Genomic DNA, 17,130 nt, shown 5'->3' with positions numbered 1-17,130 from the left:
ACCACCTTCTTCCATCCCTTCAGTTACTCAAGTGGAACCTTTAACTCAAATAGTAGTAGATACATCTACTAAGTTTGACACAAGTGATAAAATTGTTAATAAAGCAGGTAGAAGAAAAATAAAAAATAGGATAGAAAGATACATCTATACCTAAAGCACAAGAACAAGGTGCTATTTAAATCATTGTGATAGATAAGAGAAAATTTGAAGAGGATGAGAAAACACCTAAGGTGAAGGAACAAGAGGTCATCCAAGCATTGTTAACTCTACCAACATATGGTAGTTCTCCTACAAAAGCTCTTCAAAAGTTAAGCATGGAAGCTATACCATTGCAGATCCCAATGCCAGGCTCAAGCTCTTCAAAAGTTTAAAAGGTAACTCACTATGGTGATATCACTCTTGATGAAGAGATTTTTATTCCTAAGTTTGATTATGATAAAATGGCACTAGATCAAATAAGCATTTTGCAATAAGCTTTAGAGAAGAAAAAGCATCAAGAAATGTTGAGACGAGAATTCAGGCAGAAACAAGCTCTTTAAGATATTAAAGACATCTTTTTAGATGCATTCAGCCTGCCAACTCCTAAAGAGACCAAGCCACTGATTGAAAAACTCACAGATATAGTGGAAAAGGTCAACAATGAAGACCTTCGTACTACTACAAAACTTTTAGAATGGTCTGAGAAGAAGTTCCAAGGAAAAGTCAATGAGAAGATATCTAGTGAGATAGCACTGACTCAAGTTGCATTGGTAACAAAGGTTGAGGATGTGAAGAAGGTACTTGAGAACATATTCTCATTGCACACCAAATTGTGTGACCCTACACTCTTCACCCAAGAGACTAGACATCATATTTTGAGCTTAGAGAGTAATCTCAATATATCAGGTACAAGGTTACCTCAAAATCTAGCTCAAAGTGGGAAGCATTTTAATACATTGCTTCAGTCACAAAGTCAATTAGTTGTATTAATAGCAGAACAGGCTAGCATAAGAGCCAAATTGACATGTATATAGGCATTCCTCACCCCTCATATGGAGATACTGCACAAGGAGCTAGGTTATACAGAAACTTTGCTAAAGAAAGACCCCAATCTTTCTGCACTAGATGGCGTAGTACACCTTGCTTCCGAGCTTGTCATCCAACTCAAGTCACTGGATGTTGCATGTGACAAGTAGTATGTAGCTCTCAAGATAATACTGGAGGTCCATAAATCATTTCTGGACAAACACATTATACATGTATAGCCCATTTGACATAAGTGTCAAAAAGGGGGAGAAATACAAAAAAGGGGGAGACAGAGACAAATCTGACGGGGTAGACAAAGACAAATCTAACATTTGGAGAGATAAACGATGGGGGAGAAATGTAAAGTAAGAAGAAGAGAATAAAGAAAGGGGGAGATAGAGATAGAGACAGAGCAAAGTAGATATCAGCTAAGGGAAAGCATGAAAGAGTATAAGTGCATTTAAGTCAAAGAGTATCAGCAGAAACAAATCAAATCTACTCAGAATGGAGCACAAATTTTGGATGCAGAACAGACATATTAACTCAAGGGGAGTTATAAATATTGAGGTATATAGGTTATTACAAAATTTTGACAATTTTGAAGTTTTGAATAAAAGCTGATTTATGGATATGTTATGCTCAAAGAGGTTAAGCAAAATATTGTATATTTAAGTGTTTTTGACACTCATGTCAAAGGGGGAGATTATTGATCTTTGATTGGTTTTGATGAGTGTCAACACACTTAAGTCATCTACTTAGTTCATATATGCCAAGCTCAACATGTAAATATTAGACCATGCTGAGATACAATGAGTGTCGAGTCACTCATGTGCCAAGTCACTCAAGTGCCGAGCAGATAGACCATGCTAAGTGATTTAGGAGCTGAGTAAATAGTGGATGCCGAGCAGTTCAAGTGCTGAGTTAGAACATAATTACAATGCATGCCAACCATCAGTGACTTCATATGTCGAGTAACACAATTTTGGCATATTTGTTTGTTATGGCACAAACAACTATGTAAACCATTTTTCAACCAACTTAAGGATAGATTACAACATTTTAGAGATAAGGATGAATCTATTTGTAGATTCCCTATGTAATTACATGCAGCCAATCAAAAAATGGGAAGGTTTTAGCAGCAATATGGATGAATCTTAGTCATAGATTCATACTGAACCCTAAGTCTCTTTGTCTTCTTAAGGAGGATGAAACCTTAAACTTCTTATGAGTGTGTAAGTGATTAAAGGAGAAGTATAGAGAAGTTTGCATGGGAAAAAATCAGAGTATTCATTGGAGACTTAGAAGTTATGAAGAAGGAATGGATTGCATAATTAGTTAGAGAATAACAGAGGATAGAGAGAAGGATAGAGCATTGACACATCTAATCGTGAAGGATCAATTGGACATTGTGTAGATGTGATCTGTTATTATGCAAGCAAGTGCCAATCACAAGATCTATGCTAAGACATTTTGGCAGGTGATTTCAGTTAAATCTCTTAACAAAGTAGTTCTAACAAGTTGTATGAAATCCTTTAACAGGGTGCTTGCTTAATTGTGAGTTGAAGTCTTCTAACCAGGCACACTTCTAATAGGGTGTTGAAATCCTCCAACAAGGTGGGACTTAATAGTCTTTTGCAAGCCTTTAACAGAGAAGGTCTTTCACATGGTAGGCCATGATTCATGGTCAAACTATTGTAACCTTAATTGGATACACTTTATTGCTGCAATAGTGAATATTTGTGGGTGTCATCCCCATCCCATTTTTACCTTCTCATTTGGAGGGTTTTTGGGTGATCATACATGGTGTTAAATGTGTGTGTTTGATTACATGTTTACATGATTGATGCATATGCTTTATATGTTATTTCAGTATATTAATGCATGTAATGTATGAATGAAGAAATTTTTATGGGTCCAAGTTTAAAATCTTGATTCACCCTCACCCCCCCCCCCCCCCCCCCTCAGAAGTTTACTCCATTCCACTTGTAATTTCTAACAGAATATTGTTACTATGTTAACAAAGGTGTAACTAATGAAAAATCTCTAAACGATGGTAAGAGTAATGAAAGATAGGGATTTATTTCTATCGAGAAATATCATATCCCAACCATGAATGAGGTAAGGGACTTGGTTGCTTATGTTGAGGAAAGAAGTGATTGGATGATTGATAGTGGATGTTTACATCATATGGAAAGTGACAAGAATATATTTGTGAAATTGGAAAAGTATGATGATGGTATTTTTAGGATCAGTGGTGACACTCCTTATTTGATCTGAGGTAGAGGATCCATTAAGACTGATGGTAAGACTAATAATGATGATTTTTTATGTGTAGAAGGATTAAAACAAGATATTTTTGAGTCTTAAAATATGGTTGATAAGGGATATGGCTTGAAATTCAAGGATGGAAAATGCAAAATCTTGGGAATCTCAGGAAACCTGATTGCATCATGTACAAATTAAAGAGGTAACATTTTTCACTTTTCCAATAAAGAGAAAAGATGTTTGATTGTTCAGAATGATTATAACTAGTTGTGACATAAGAGAATGTGTCACATAAACTTTGAAAACATTGTAAAGATAAGTTTTACTCAGGTAGTAAGAGATATACCTAGATTGGTAAAACCTACTAGCGTTGTGTCTAAGAAATGTTTGATGGGTCAATGGACTATAGCTATTTTCAAAGGAAAACTTGATTCATCAAAGGGAGTATTGCATCTAGTGCATATTGATTCGTGTGGTTGGTCTAGGAATAGGACTTATCATAGAGACATATATTTCTTATTATTTGTGAATGATTACTCAAGAATTATGTGGGAGACTTTCTTGAAGGACAAATCTCATACCTTTAAAAATATTGAAATCTTAAAAGCTATAGTTGAGATAGAGATAAGCCTAAAGCTAAAATGTTTGAGACTAGATAGAGGTTATGAATTCATGTCTAGTGATTTCTATGTATTTTTGTGAAGAACGTGGGATAAAGAGCATAATGTATTCTATAGGGACTCCACGCAAAAAATGGTATAGAAGAAAAGAGGAAAAGATCATTCCTAAACATAGCTAAGACCATACTGATTGAAGGAAAAAAATTACAAATCTATTGGAGAGAAGAAGTTTTCATAGTAGTGTAGACATTGAGCCAAGAAAAGATAAAAGGTGGAACCAATAAGAATCCTTGTGAACTCTAGTATGGAAATAAACCTATTGTGAAATACTTTAGATTTTTTGGAAGTAAGGGTTATATCAGGAGAAATGAAGATTTAGGAAATTTTGATCCAAGAAGTTATGGGACAAATATTTAATGGTTATTCTAGCAAGAGAAAGGCATATAGGTACTTCAAAAAAAGACTAAGAGAGTGCAAAGTAGAAATTTTAAGTTCATGAAGATTTTTAGATGCATCCCAGAGATTTTTTTATGATTGATATGATTAGGACACTAATGCAAATCAAGGAACACAAACTAATCCATAGAATCAACTTCAAATTATTCATGTGGTTCGCTATGATCACACTAAAGGAAGACATGTTGAAGAAGACACTCAAGAATTAGGTTTTCATGAAGATTTGAGGACTCCAAGGTATGTAAAGTTGAATCATTATTAAAAGGAAATTATAGGTGGTAGGAATCAAAATGTAAAAACTAGAAGAAGGTAAGAAAAACGTAGAGATGAAATTTGTTTGATTTTACAAGTAGAACCTCAAAATGTGTATGAGGTGTAACATAAAATATTAGGTTCACCAAAATGTGATTCAAATTAGATTATCCCCACCCAAATGGATATAGGGGTGTTAATGTTTAATCCAAACCCTTTAAAATGTGTATACTAAAGGGTCTATTTCTATTGATTGTTTTTTCCCTTTATTGTGATTTACATTTATTGACTATACTTAATGTGTTGATCTTGTTGGCCTAAATTTTCACATTTCTTTGAATTTTAAAAACTCATTGTGAAAATCTAGTTTTCTTCCATGTAATTAGAGTTAGAAAATTTGGTGTGCAAAGTTACCCTAGAAAAACCCCTAGTTCATAATCCATGTACTTTTTTTTATTAGAGACCCTTCGTATATTTTAAAATATTTTTTGCACTTTTAAAAGACTTCAAAATTTTCTCAAGGTGCGACCATGCAACCAAGCTGATCGCATGGTCATTACATGTTTTGGTTCTTAACATCTTTATGGTGTGACTCTGCAAAATAGTTAGAAATCTCTTTGATCACTTGGTCATAGTGGTTTTTGGCAAAAGGTCATATTAGACAGTGAATGAGAGAAACAAATAAGCAAGCAATAGTCGTGTGGTTACACAATCAAATATGAAATTAGAGTTTCAAGTTGCAACCATGCGAGAAGAGGTTATCGCTTACTCGTAACTCTCATAGTATTTCAATGTTTTGACACGAGGTGGCATCTGAGAAGAGTTGATTTGTCATAACATTCAAGTTGTTGACATTACAGTCAAGTTTTTTATTAGTGACACACACTTACTTAGGCAATTAGTATCTACTAAGCGTATTATATATTTAACAAAGTTAACCAAGCATTTCAAACTCCACCAAGTTCTACAATTGCTACCGAATTCAAGGGACAATATTTAGTTTGTGCAAAGTAGTTTCTACCAAGTTGGTGATCAACAGTGTAAACTGAGCTTCATAAGGTTTCCCGAGTTCCTCAGTGTAAACTAAGTTGTGTAGTACTTATCGAGTTTGCAGTTACAGTAATGTGAATCCAATGTTAACCAAGTGATTCAGTTTATATGTTGAGTTTCGCAGTATTCACCGAGTCACCAGTGTAGGTCAAGTTCAGACTACTTGGAAGTGATCAGTATGGACCGAGCTTCTACATCTACCGAATACATTATGATGCCAAGCATTGATAGTGGATGTCAAGTATTAGAACATCACTGAGCTAGTCTTCAGAACGTGAGTCCCTGCAGTTGGGCCAACTTTGTGTATTTTGTGTAAACTTGTATTGTAGATGACTTTGTTGAATTGTAAATTGGATTGATATATATGTAATGTATTGTATCACATCCAATATAGTATGAAAAAAAGGGATAACAAGCAGATGCAAAGTAGAAGTGAGAAGTAAAATGCTACAATAGTATAAGGAGTAGCAAAGATTTATCTATCATAGCAAGGTGATCATTACACTCAAACTAATCTCATTCAGCAAACCAAGTTGTAGATCAGAGATCAACCATTGTTTCATCCTAATAGGTGGATCAGTTAAATCATTTCACAAGGTAGACTTAACAGTCTTTTGTAAATCTCTTTATTGAGTGCATACTTCATTGTATGTTTGTAAATCTTTTTGCAAGGTGGACCTAGCAATCCTTATTGCTCCTAATAGGGAAAATCATCAAAAGTGATCATTGTAAGCCTTAATAGGCCAACTTTATACTATAGTACTAAAGCTTGTGGGTATCATCCACACTGGAGTTTTACTTTCTATTTGGAAGGCTTTTGGGTCACCAAATTGTGTGTCAAAGTGTTATAAATGTTTAATGGTTTCATTTTTTCATGCATGCAATTAGATTAGAATACACGTGAATGATTAATTGGTAATAAAAGATTAAGTTTTCTTAGTTACTGATTCACCCCTCCACTCTCAATGACTTATCCTATCATATATATTTCCAACAACTAGTATTAGAACTTTGTGGTTCTCAGGAAAGAAGTTTAACAGCTTGAGCAAAGATCAGAGGCTATGGAGGTATTCAGACTTGACAAGGCTATTGACAATAAAAAGTTGAATTTGGAATTGGCATCAAATCAAAGCTCTACAATGAATGACCTTGTAGAAATGACCTTGCAATACAATGAATGACCAACTCTACATTGAAGAAAGAATTGAAGACATTCATTTAAAAAATAATTTAGATGAAGCCAATGAAGCAATCAAAGAACTATTAGAAGGAATAGTACACTTCAAGAAGAAGTAAGAAAGTTGAGAAGAGAGCAAGAAATTTAGTTAGTAAGATTATATAAAGTTATGGAAGAGAAAAAAAAAGATAAAATAAGAGATGGAAGGAAAGAACAATGAAATTTAGCATCTATCCCTTCAGTAGGCAAACTTCATTAATTAGCTCACCAATACAAATAAAGAAATCATGAATCTAAGATCAGAAAATGAAAGATTGCAGAATGGCCTAAACATTGAAAGGCAAACCAATGAGAAGATGATGAAATCTCAAGCAAACATGGATCAACTAAATGAGAAAATACAATATAGACAAAAGGGAAAAGCAGGAATTGGATATACAAAGGAAAGTGAATCATCCAAACATGGAGTTCAAAAGAATCAAAGACCTACGTGCTATCACTATGGTAAGATAGGTCATACATCAAACAAATATTGGAGCAATGGGAAACCTAAATTCAATGGAAAATGCTACAATTGCAATCAGCATGGTCATAGAGCTAATGAATGCAAAGAGAAACCTAAGTTTGAAGGAAAATTTCACAAATGTAAGAAGCATGGGCACAAATCTTCAAAATGTAAAAATAAGGTATTGAACCCAGCAGAACAGATTGTAAAAGCTATATTTGGTTGGGACTATAAAACTTGTTGCAGATGTCATTATTGTGGAGTATTTGGACATAATGGAATGAATTGTGTAAAACATCACATCAGGACAAGTGACACCACCAAAAGATGTTTCATTTGTATAGAACTTGGTCATCTTGCCAAGAACTATATGAATACTGGAAGAATTGAAGATGAAAACAAATTCAAGACTGATAACATCATAAAGTAGATGAGACAGCAATGGATTCCAAAGTCTTCTAAGAATGTAAGTCTGAGAAATGATGAACATGTCACTCAAGAATTGGGTGACTCAAGCATTTCTACTTGATCTCTCATAAGGCATACTGGAACTAGGATTCAAAAGCAGACATCTTACATCAATTCCAATCAGTAGAATAAAAGATCCATATAAACATTCAAGATGTGAAGGGATCACCAAGCACTCAAGAATATGCCAATCATTACCGAGCAAGGTCTGGTTGCAAGACCCTACCGAGCAAGGTCAGGAGTAACTCGTTATTGTGTGGAAACTGAGTCGTGGATGACTCTACCAAGAATTCAATGCAAGCTAAGTGGAAGATAGTCTGTCATGTGAGAGAATGATTGTACCAGGCATTTATGATGATTAAAAGGAAAAAATTGATAAAAAAGGAAAAATCGAATTCATTTGACATCGCAAATTTTTTAGAGATATCTGTGCAGAGAAATTTTTAGGGCATCTGAGCAATCCGTTCAAATTACTATTGAATATTTTTGTATCTTTGCAAACCCTACTGATTAAATGGCATCATCTAGTAGTAAGACTAAGAAAGGGTCACAGATGTTAGTTCAAGGCATGGAATGGAAGGCACCAGACTTTAAGTTGAGTACGGCCGTTGTGGAAAGATGTGCTTTTCAAGATATTAGAACCCTAGAAATGGATGAAACCCTAGAGAAATTATGTGTGAATAGTGTGTTAAAATCAAAGCATCAACACCTTGAAGCGAAAGGTTTGACTCACATTCCTCACATGCCACGAGACATTCAAATTAAATGGATGATATTTATTCTTAGTCGTGTGCATAATGGTCAGTTGTGGTTGGAGAAACCTATTGTGATAACAAAGAAAATGATCCATTGGATCACAGGACTTCCAATGCTAACCAAGGCAAAGATGACCAAAACCCTAAGTTGCGTCGAGCTAGAAAAGAAAACCCTTGCCAAGTGGGATGGAAGGGGAACGAAGATCGGTTGTGTTACGAACATAGAATTGAAGTTCGAGATACATGTTATTGCACATAAAATATACAGCTCGAGCAGACTCAATAATGTATCATGCAAAGTTGTGGTTCTCGCATACAAAGTGGTCAAGAATAACGTGTCACTTGACCTTGCCGAGTTGATGTTGAATCAGTTCAACAAAAATATGGAGAGTATAAGAACTTCAAAGAAAAATCCTTGTAAGTTTAGTTCACTCTTAACTTGTCTATTTTTTATGTGCAAAAGTTTTTCCCATCTAAAGGTACAATTGTATAGAGGAAGGATGTACCTTTTCTTTACCAAATTAATGATTATATAGTTGAAATGGGAGAAAACTATGTTAGTATAATGGATAACTACTTTGATGCTTTTAAGGACAAGATGAATAACAGATTCAAAATCCCTAAGAAACTTGTAGATGACTACAAAGATGATATTTGTTTCGTGGTTGATAGTGATAAAGTGTACATATAAGCAGTTAGACCAAGAACTGTATGGGTCAAGCCTCTAGGTTATGAGGTTAATATTGATGAAACTAAGGAAATTATTGAAGCACTGTTAAATGAGCCTGTTGACCCAAAAGCTGATACTTTGGCACTTATGATGAAGAAAAGGCAACAATAGAACTAGAAATAAAACTCCCTTAGGAAGTCAACAAAGGAAAGAAGAGGATTGCAAAATTGAAAACTAGCTCCACTCTTTTGTTGACTAAAGGTAAAGGTGATGACATTGAATAAGATGAAGCAGAAGATGAAGAGAAGTTAGAAGAAGAGCCAGTAAAGAAGAAAGGCAAGGTTATTATAACCAAACTTGCAAAACCATCTACTGTAGTGTTCACAAGGAGGGCATCCAGGAAGAAACAAGGTGGAGATGTAATCTTTAAAAAGCCACCACCCTCATTCAAAGAAAGTTGAAGGAAATTAATAGTGGAGCCAATATGGAAAATTTCAAATTACAAAGGTATGAAATAAGAACTGCAAAGGAGCAGAAGCAAATTGAAGACATGGTTATGTCTAAGATGGGCAAATGGAAATATTCTGTAGATCACCTTGTTTAGTAGATTCTAAGTGAATTGATAGAGAAAGTTAAGCTAAGATGGGAACAAGCCAAGAAAACTGCTAAAGACATTTATGAGCAGACCCTAAGGCAACTCATGCCAAGCTTGAATGACAAGGAAGTTAAAGAATCCTTAAAGAAGAATGAAGAAAAGCTTACCTTGAAGTTTAACACTTGTTTGATAATAATTAATGACATTGAACATGTAGTGAAGAATGCTACCGGCACATGCGAAAACATCTATAATCTTCATAAGAAGAGTGATTTTGTTGTTAATGTCAGTGACAAGGATGATGATGGTGATGATAATGACAAGGAAGAAGAAGGAAATAATTGTGAAGAGAAAACAAATTATGATAATATTGATGATGAGGAATAGGAATAGGGACAGGAAGCTACCAAGGAAGATCTACCTGAAGTTCAAAACATTGAGGAGACTAACCCTAAGAAAATTGTAGCAACAGTCATAGCCTCACTTGCTCATTCTTCGAGCAAAGTATTGAATACATTAAGCTTAGAGAAAGCCACTATATAATTGATTGTGTCAAACATTGCAAGTACAAGCACTCAATCAATTTTTTCACATGTTCAACTGAGTACTTCATTGACAGAAGTGACAAGCACTTCATCTACTAAGCAATCAGCACTTCCTCCTCCATCAGTTTTGGTTAAACAAGGTATCTCTTCAATAAGTGTTGTATCTACTTTTTCTATCAGTCCTACTATTTCTACCATTGTTTCCATTCTAAACATGCAATTAATAAGTACAAGGACAGTCGATACCAAGCCTCAACCGAGTACAAAATTTTTGAGTAAAGGCAAAGAGAAGGAAGAGGAAATTGATCTTGATGAGGAGATTGTCATCGCAAATTGGGATATCTCCAACCTTAATCCTAATCAAATGCATATATTTGGAGAGCTACTTCAAAATAAAGCTAAATAGTAAAGGCTTAGAGAAGAAAGGAATAAATAATTTCAAGTTGTTAAAGATGCCAAGAACATTCTTGCAGAAGCACTTAGCATAGAGGTTGAAACTTCTCAACCAATTTTGGTTCAGCTATCAGAGGTGGTCCAGAAATTCAATGAAGATTTAAATGGATAGGAGAAATTATTGCAGAGAGCTGAGAAGAAATTTGAGACAAAATTTGTGGAGCTAATTGTACAAAAAGATTGCAATTCATCAAGTAGATTTATCTACTATTCTAGGCTCATTGGAGACCTCTTGCAACAATGTGACTTCATTATTCAATAAACTCTGTGATACTTCCAATTTCACCAAGGAAATTAAAGATAAACTTTCAAATATTCATGAAGATCTGAAGGCAAGTCCACAAAAATTGCAACTTGACCCCAGTTACAGCTCTGCCCACTACACAAAGATCATATTCTTAGCTGACTAAGAGAAGAAGCTAGGATAAGAGCTACATTGGTAGACATTTAGGGCATGATTCTCCTGAACATGGATGCATTATAGAAACATATTGCACATGCTAAAATTCTCATCCATGATAAAAACTTCTCTATTGCAAACCACGTGATAGAACATTCAGCAGAAGTTCAAGTTACATTGCACACATGCAAGGTGTTGCAAGAAAATTGGGACAAAACAATGGCACTAATTCTAAAGGTGCATTCATATTTCTTGTCACATTTTGGCATTATTGTATAGTATATTGCATACATCTTTGGAATTAATGTCAAAAAGGGGGAGAAGATTATATTGTAAAGGGGAGAAGATATAATATAATATGTAGTATACATAAAGGGGGAGAAAATGTATATATCATATGTGAAGATGAGGAGATGTGAAAAGATGTAAAGTATATTGTATGGGGGAGCAGCATCATTTTATATACATGTACAGATATTAAAAGAAACATCTCTTACAAAAGCAATTTTGAAAAATCTCAAAAATAGAGTACTCTATCGAGTTGAAGACACAAGATGGGGAACGAAAATTTTTTTGGAACTTTTTGAAATTTTTGAGAATTCAATTTTGACTGATAAGCATTTTTGTCACTAATGTCAAAGGGGGAGATTGTTGACAGTATAGTCAGGTTTTCTATTAGTGACACACACTTACTCAGGAAATTAGCATCTATCGAGCGTATTATATAGTTAATAGAGTTAACTAAGCATTTCAGACTCTACCAAGTTCAATAGTTGCTACTGAATTCAAGGGCCAGTATTCAGTTTGCATCGACCAATTTCTACCAAGTTGGTGATTAGTAGTGTAAACCGAGCTTCATAACGTTTACTAAGTTCCTCAATGCAAACCGAGTTGTTAAGTACTTATTGAGTTTGCAGTTGCAGTAATGTGAATCTAGTGTTGACCGAGCCACTCAGTGTTAACCAAGTGATTTATTTTATATGTCAAGTTTTATAGTATTCACTGAGTCACCAGTGCAGACCGAGTTCGGACTACTTGGAAGTGATCAGTATGGACCGAGCTTCTACGTTGGGGGGTGAATTAGTTATCCAAGGTCCAAATGTATAAATAAAACTTTTCACAACTCAGTGAACCCATAAAACATTGATACCCATACATGAAACTTACTCAATTATACAATCACTAAAAATTGTATGTTACTATCAAATCAACTTGCAAAAATGTAAAGTATGAAACACAACACATTCATTAGCACACTTGACACAATGATTTACGTGAAAACCCAATTTGGGAAAAACCACCAGTAACATGTGCTACTCCTTTTCACTCTTCTGAAGTGATGCCCTATGAAAGGCCAACCCTATTAAAGGTTACAATACATACTGTTAAATGTGACCTAGTTAAGGGATTTCAATCACCCTATTATAAGTGAGCCTTGTTAGAGGACTTTAGGCCATTCACTTGGAATGCCACCCTATTAAAGCATTTACTAATGACTATTAGGTCAACCTTAATCCAAAGGATTTACCCTAGACTAATACAATTGTTAGAGAGTAACAATAGAGCTTTGATCTGATACAACTTATAGCTTCTCTCATAGATTACGGATCTCTGTTCAATCCTCCATTATGCTTGGCCTTTATACTTTACAGCTTTGATAGCTTGTTCACCCTTCAAGCATTCACCTCCTTAAACCTTCTTGCTTTAGATGTCATTGCAAACTCTTCTCTTGGGTCACTTGATGAAGCAAAATCCTTAACTAGTTCTCCTTGCATTCTCGCATATGACAACCTTGCTTCATGACCAGACATTCCTATAAATAGGAAATTAGATAATTTTGCTACTCATTTTTCATTGTCCAATTTTAGAGTTTGGATTGATTAGGTAGGATACAATGTATCTACCCCATATCTTGTATTTCTTCTAGAAACTTCTCCAAGAATCTATTTGAATTCACCTAAAAATAATTTATATCAAATTGTGTGCCACTAGCTCATCAACCTTATCTTCCTCCTGGTTCACAAGTTTCAAGAAAACAAACTTGTCAGCTTATTTTTTGGCGAATCTTCGATCTTTAACATAATGTAGTAGCTTGGCATTATCAATCTTTTGATGCTTGGCACACTGTGTTACTTGGCATCAACTACAAAATTACTCGACATCAACTAAAATTTACTAGTGCTCAGCATCAACTAAACTTTACTCAGCATCAACTATTTTTCTTAGCATCCACTAGAATTTTCTTTTACTCAGCTCCAACTAACTTTCTGCCCAGCTTGTACTAACTTTTCTCAGCACCTACTATCCACTCAGTCAAACTTGACAGACAAACTTTGTTTAACTTGGTTCTTCTAAACTTTCTTAGTGTAGCCAACATTTGTAACCTTAAGTAGATCATCAATACATCATGTCATCACTATCTTAACCAATCCTTGTACTTCATTACATAATCATAACTCAACCTTTCCTCGAGATTCTTGTGTTACATCGTATTGATTGAATCCTCCTCATTAATCAACTAAGTGATAGTACTTGCATCTTATAAGTAGTTGTCTTACTAGAAAATAATAGGTTTGACATCAATGACAAAACAATGATTGAAACACTAATCTTCTTCAACAATCTCCCTCTTAACAATCTTTCTTAACAATGATCTTTTCAATTAGATTTCAACAATCAGGCATTGACAGTGGATGTTGAGTATTAGAACCTCACCGAGCTAGTCTTCGGAACTCGAGTTCCTATAGTTGGGTCAACTTTGTGTATTTTGTGTAAACTTGTATTGTAGCCGACTTTGTTGAATTGTAAATTGGATTGATATATATATGTAATATATTGTATCACATGCAATATAGTATGAAGAAAACGGATAACAAGCAGATGTAGAGCAGAAGTGTGAAGTAAAAGGCTACAGCAGTATAAGGAGTAGCAAAGATTTATCTATCATAGCAAGGTGATCATTACACTCAAAGGAATCTCATTCAGCAAACCACGTTGCAGATCAAAAATCAACTATTGTTTCATCTTAATAAGTGGATCAGTTAAATCCTTTCACAAGGTAGACAGTAATAGTTTGTTGTAAATCTCTTTATCGAGTGCATACTTCATTGTATGTTTGTAAATCCTTTTACAAAGTGGACCTAGTAGTCTTTATTGCTCCTAACAGGTCATATCATCAGAAGTGATCATTATAAGCCTTAACAAGCCAACTTTATACTATAGTACTAAAGCTTGTGGGTATCATCCCCAACCTAGTTTTACTTTCTATTAGGAAAGTTTTTGGGTCCCCAAATTGTGTATCAAAGTGTTATGAATGTTTAATGGCTTTAATTTTTCATGCATGTAATTAGATCAGAATACACATGAAGGATTAATTGGTAATAAAAGATTATGTTTTCTTAGTTACTGATTCACCCCTCCCCTCTTAGTAACTTAGCCTATCATATATATTTCCAAAAATGGTACAATTGTGCAACGAAGGTTAAAAGGTGTCAATCACTATTTCACTGCTTAAAATTCAGAAGGTAAAATAATGGAGGGACTCAGTGACTAGTTGTGACCACATAGTAGGAGGCCTAGAGATACAATTTTATGGGATAATAGTGATTTTGTGAAACTTGTCAATGTAGATGATTGAATGCTCTGATCACATGGTCGCAAGGCTTAAGAGGTAATAGAAGATAGGAGTTGCAACTAGGCAATACCATAAAGTATTGTCCAATCACGTGATTGTGCAATTAGAAAGCACATGAAAAACTTAAGTTGGGACCTATCGAAGCTATTAAGAAAAACATAAAAGGTTCTTGGTTGCATAGTAATGCACTTAAGAGGTAAAGGTTAAAAGAATCCACAACTCCGCAAAAGGGTTTGAAACCTCTGAAGGATCCTTTGACCGCATAATCACACATTTGAAGCTTTAAGTTGAATAGAAGGTTGTGACCAAGTGAAGCAATTAAGAGCTAGTAAATTTTCAATTAATCACATGGTTGTGCCTATAAAGTAATAAAAGGGATTAAGGTCAGCGACTAAGAAATCACTCACTCCTAAAAGGTTTTTGCATGATCACAAGCCTTAAGAGTTGAAAACAAAACTGGGTTGCAATCATGCAACACGGTCAGAAGGGTGTTAGGATTTGTGTGATCACTGGGTCACAAGGTTTACGAGGTTAAACATGAAGATAGACGATGAAGCAGTGACTAAAGGATATGCACGATTGCAAGAAAAAACATAAAATGGTAACTAACCCTCGAGAAGTCTCAAATAGCCAAGCAATCAGTAGTGTTTGCATGGTCGCAACATTTGTTTTTAATATTAAAGTGACTATTGAAACCTCATGATTATTAAAAAAGGTAGTTACTATCTAAAAAAGTGCAAAAATATTTTGAAAGATGATAGTATAAGTGTCATAAACCCATATTGTGATGCTTTTGGAGATTTTGAGAATTCTCATGCATGTTGACTTATAGACATCATTAATGTTATTCTTTTTCTCAAACTACTATAAAAGAGGTGATGCAACACGTTTCTAATTACAACATTCACAAAATTCAGAGATAAGAAGATTGAGCATGAAGTTTCTTTTAGAGTTTTTAGAATTTTCAGTTATAGAGAGAGTATTTGAAGTTGAATTTAGGAGAAGATGGCGCAGGAAGAGGGAAGGATAATTTCTCAAGTCAAGATGGAAGAGGACACTAAGGGTGTTGAGCAACCTAAAACTAAATTAGCTAGCTTGTATACTAAGGAATGGGTATATTTCCTCCCAAGATCATCCAATGCGCAAAAAATGAATTCTCACATTTTCAAGGACACATATAGCTTCTATAGGGATGACATTATGCCAGAAACCAATGGAAAGGAGTTCTTCTAGTATTTCTACAATAACAAATTTGAGAAGCTGCCAATTTGCAACCCTTGGATTAGGAATTTGGTAAAATTAATTATGTCAAAGGTAATAGTTGATGTAGACCTAGTTAAAGCCCTAATAAAGTCCTATAATCCAAAAACTTATGGATTTAATAGGAAAGATATTAGTATATTGTGCAAATTGGATAGCGAAACTTTCATTGAAGTCTTCGACCTTAGAGGATCAATGACAAGGCTCCTTGATCAAGGGAAAATGAATGAGACTTTCAAAAATTAGAAAAGTTTGTTTAGCAGGGAGGTTATATGAAGACATATTCCTAAGGCCAAGAAGGAGAAGGGCGAGCTACCAAAGAAGGTAGGAGATTTCATGGCACTAGAATTCTTTAGCAAATACTTCTAGTATACTATGTTCAAAGTGAATAAGGTGATTGGACTAGATGGTACAATGAATGCTCATGGCTACATCTACATTATGGCCCTAGACATCTAGGACTCACTCCACAACATAGGGTATGACTTTGTGACACACATAATTAATGTGATGCACAATGAAATTGTTGCTACTCAAAGGGGAGAGATGGGGAACTTCAAGTTCCACCACTACTCATTGTTGATGCACATTATTCTCTATAATAATATAAGGCATATTAATCTTAACTTCATTAAAGGAACTAAGGAGAATGGAGAGAATTTTCTCATGCAGCTATGGACTCGACTCTAGCAAACGTTTTACCCTTACTCTAATGTTGTTGCTTTTTACAATGATTTTGTTTTTCCTATTTCAAATATGCTTGCAGATATTTAAAAAAGGGTTCCTAGGGGGGTTAGTATGTTAATAAAAGCTTTTAAATGCCCTAATAGGGTTAGAAGACTAAGCCATGGTTGGGCTAGTTTGTTTCTTTTTGAAATTTTTCCCTTGATAAGGGTTTATGGATGCCCCCAACCCCCTCATGTTCTACCTAGATATATTCTAGAAAGGTTGGGGCAACTAGAATTCTTTTGGCAGATAATTATGATGAATAGATAATACCTAAGTCCTACAGTAAAGAAG

Source organism: Cupressus sempervirens, chromosome 3 (assembly GCF_028749045.1).
Source record: "Cupressus sempervirens isolate cs-2001-9-10 chromosome 3, ASM2874904v1, whole genome shotgun sequence".
Taxonomy (NCBI): Eukaryota; Viridiplantae; Streptophyta; class Pinopsida; order Cupressales; family Cupressaceae; genus Cupressus; species Cupressus sempervirens.
This window is presented reverse-complemented; position numbering follows the sequence as displayed.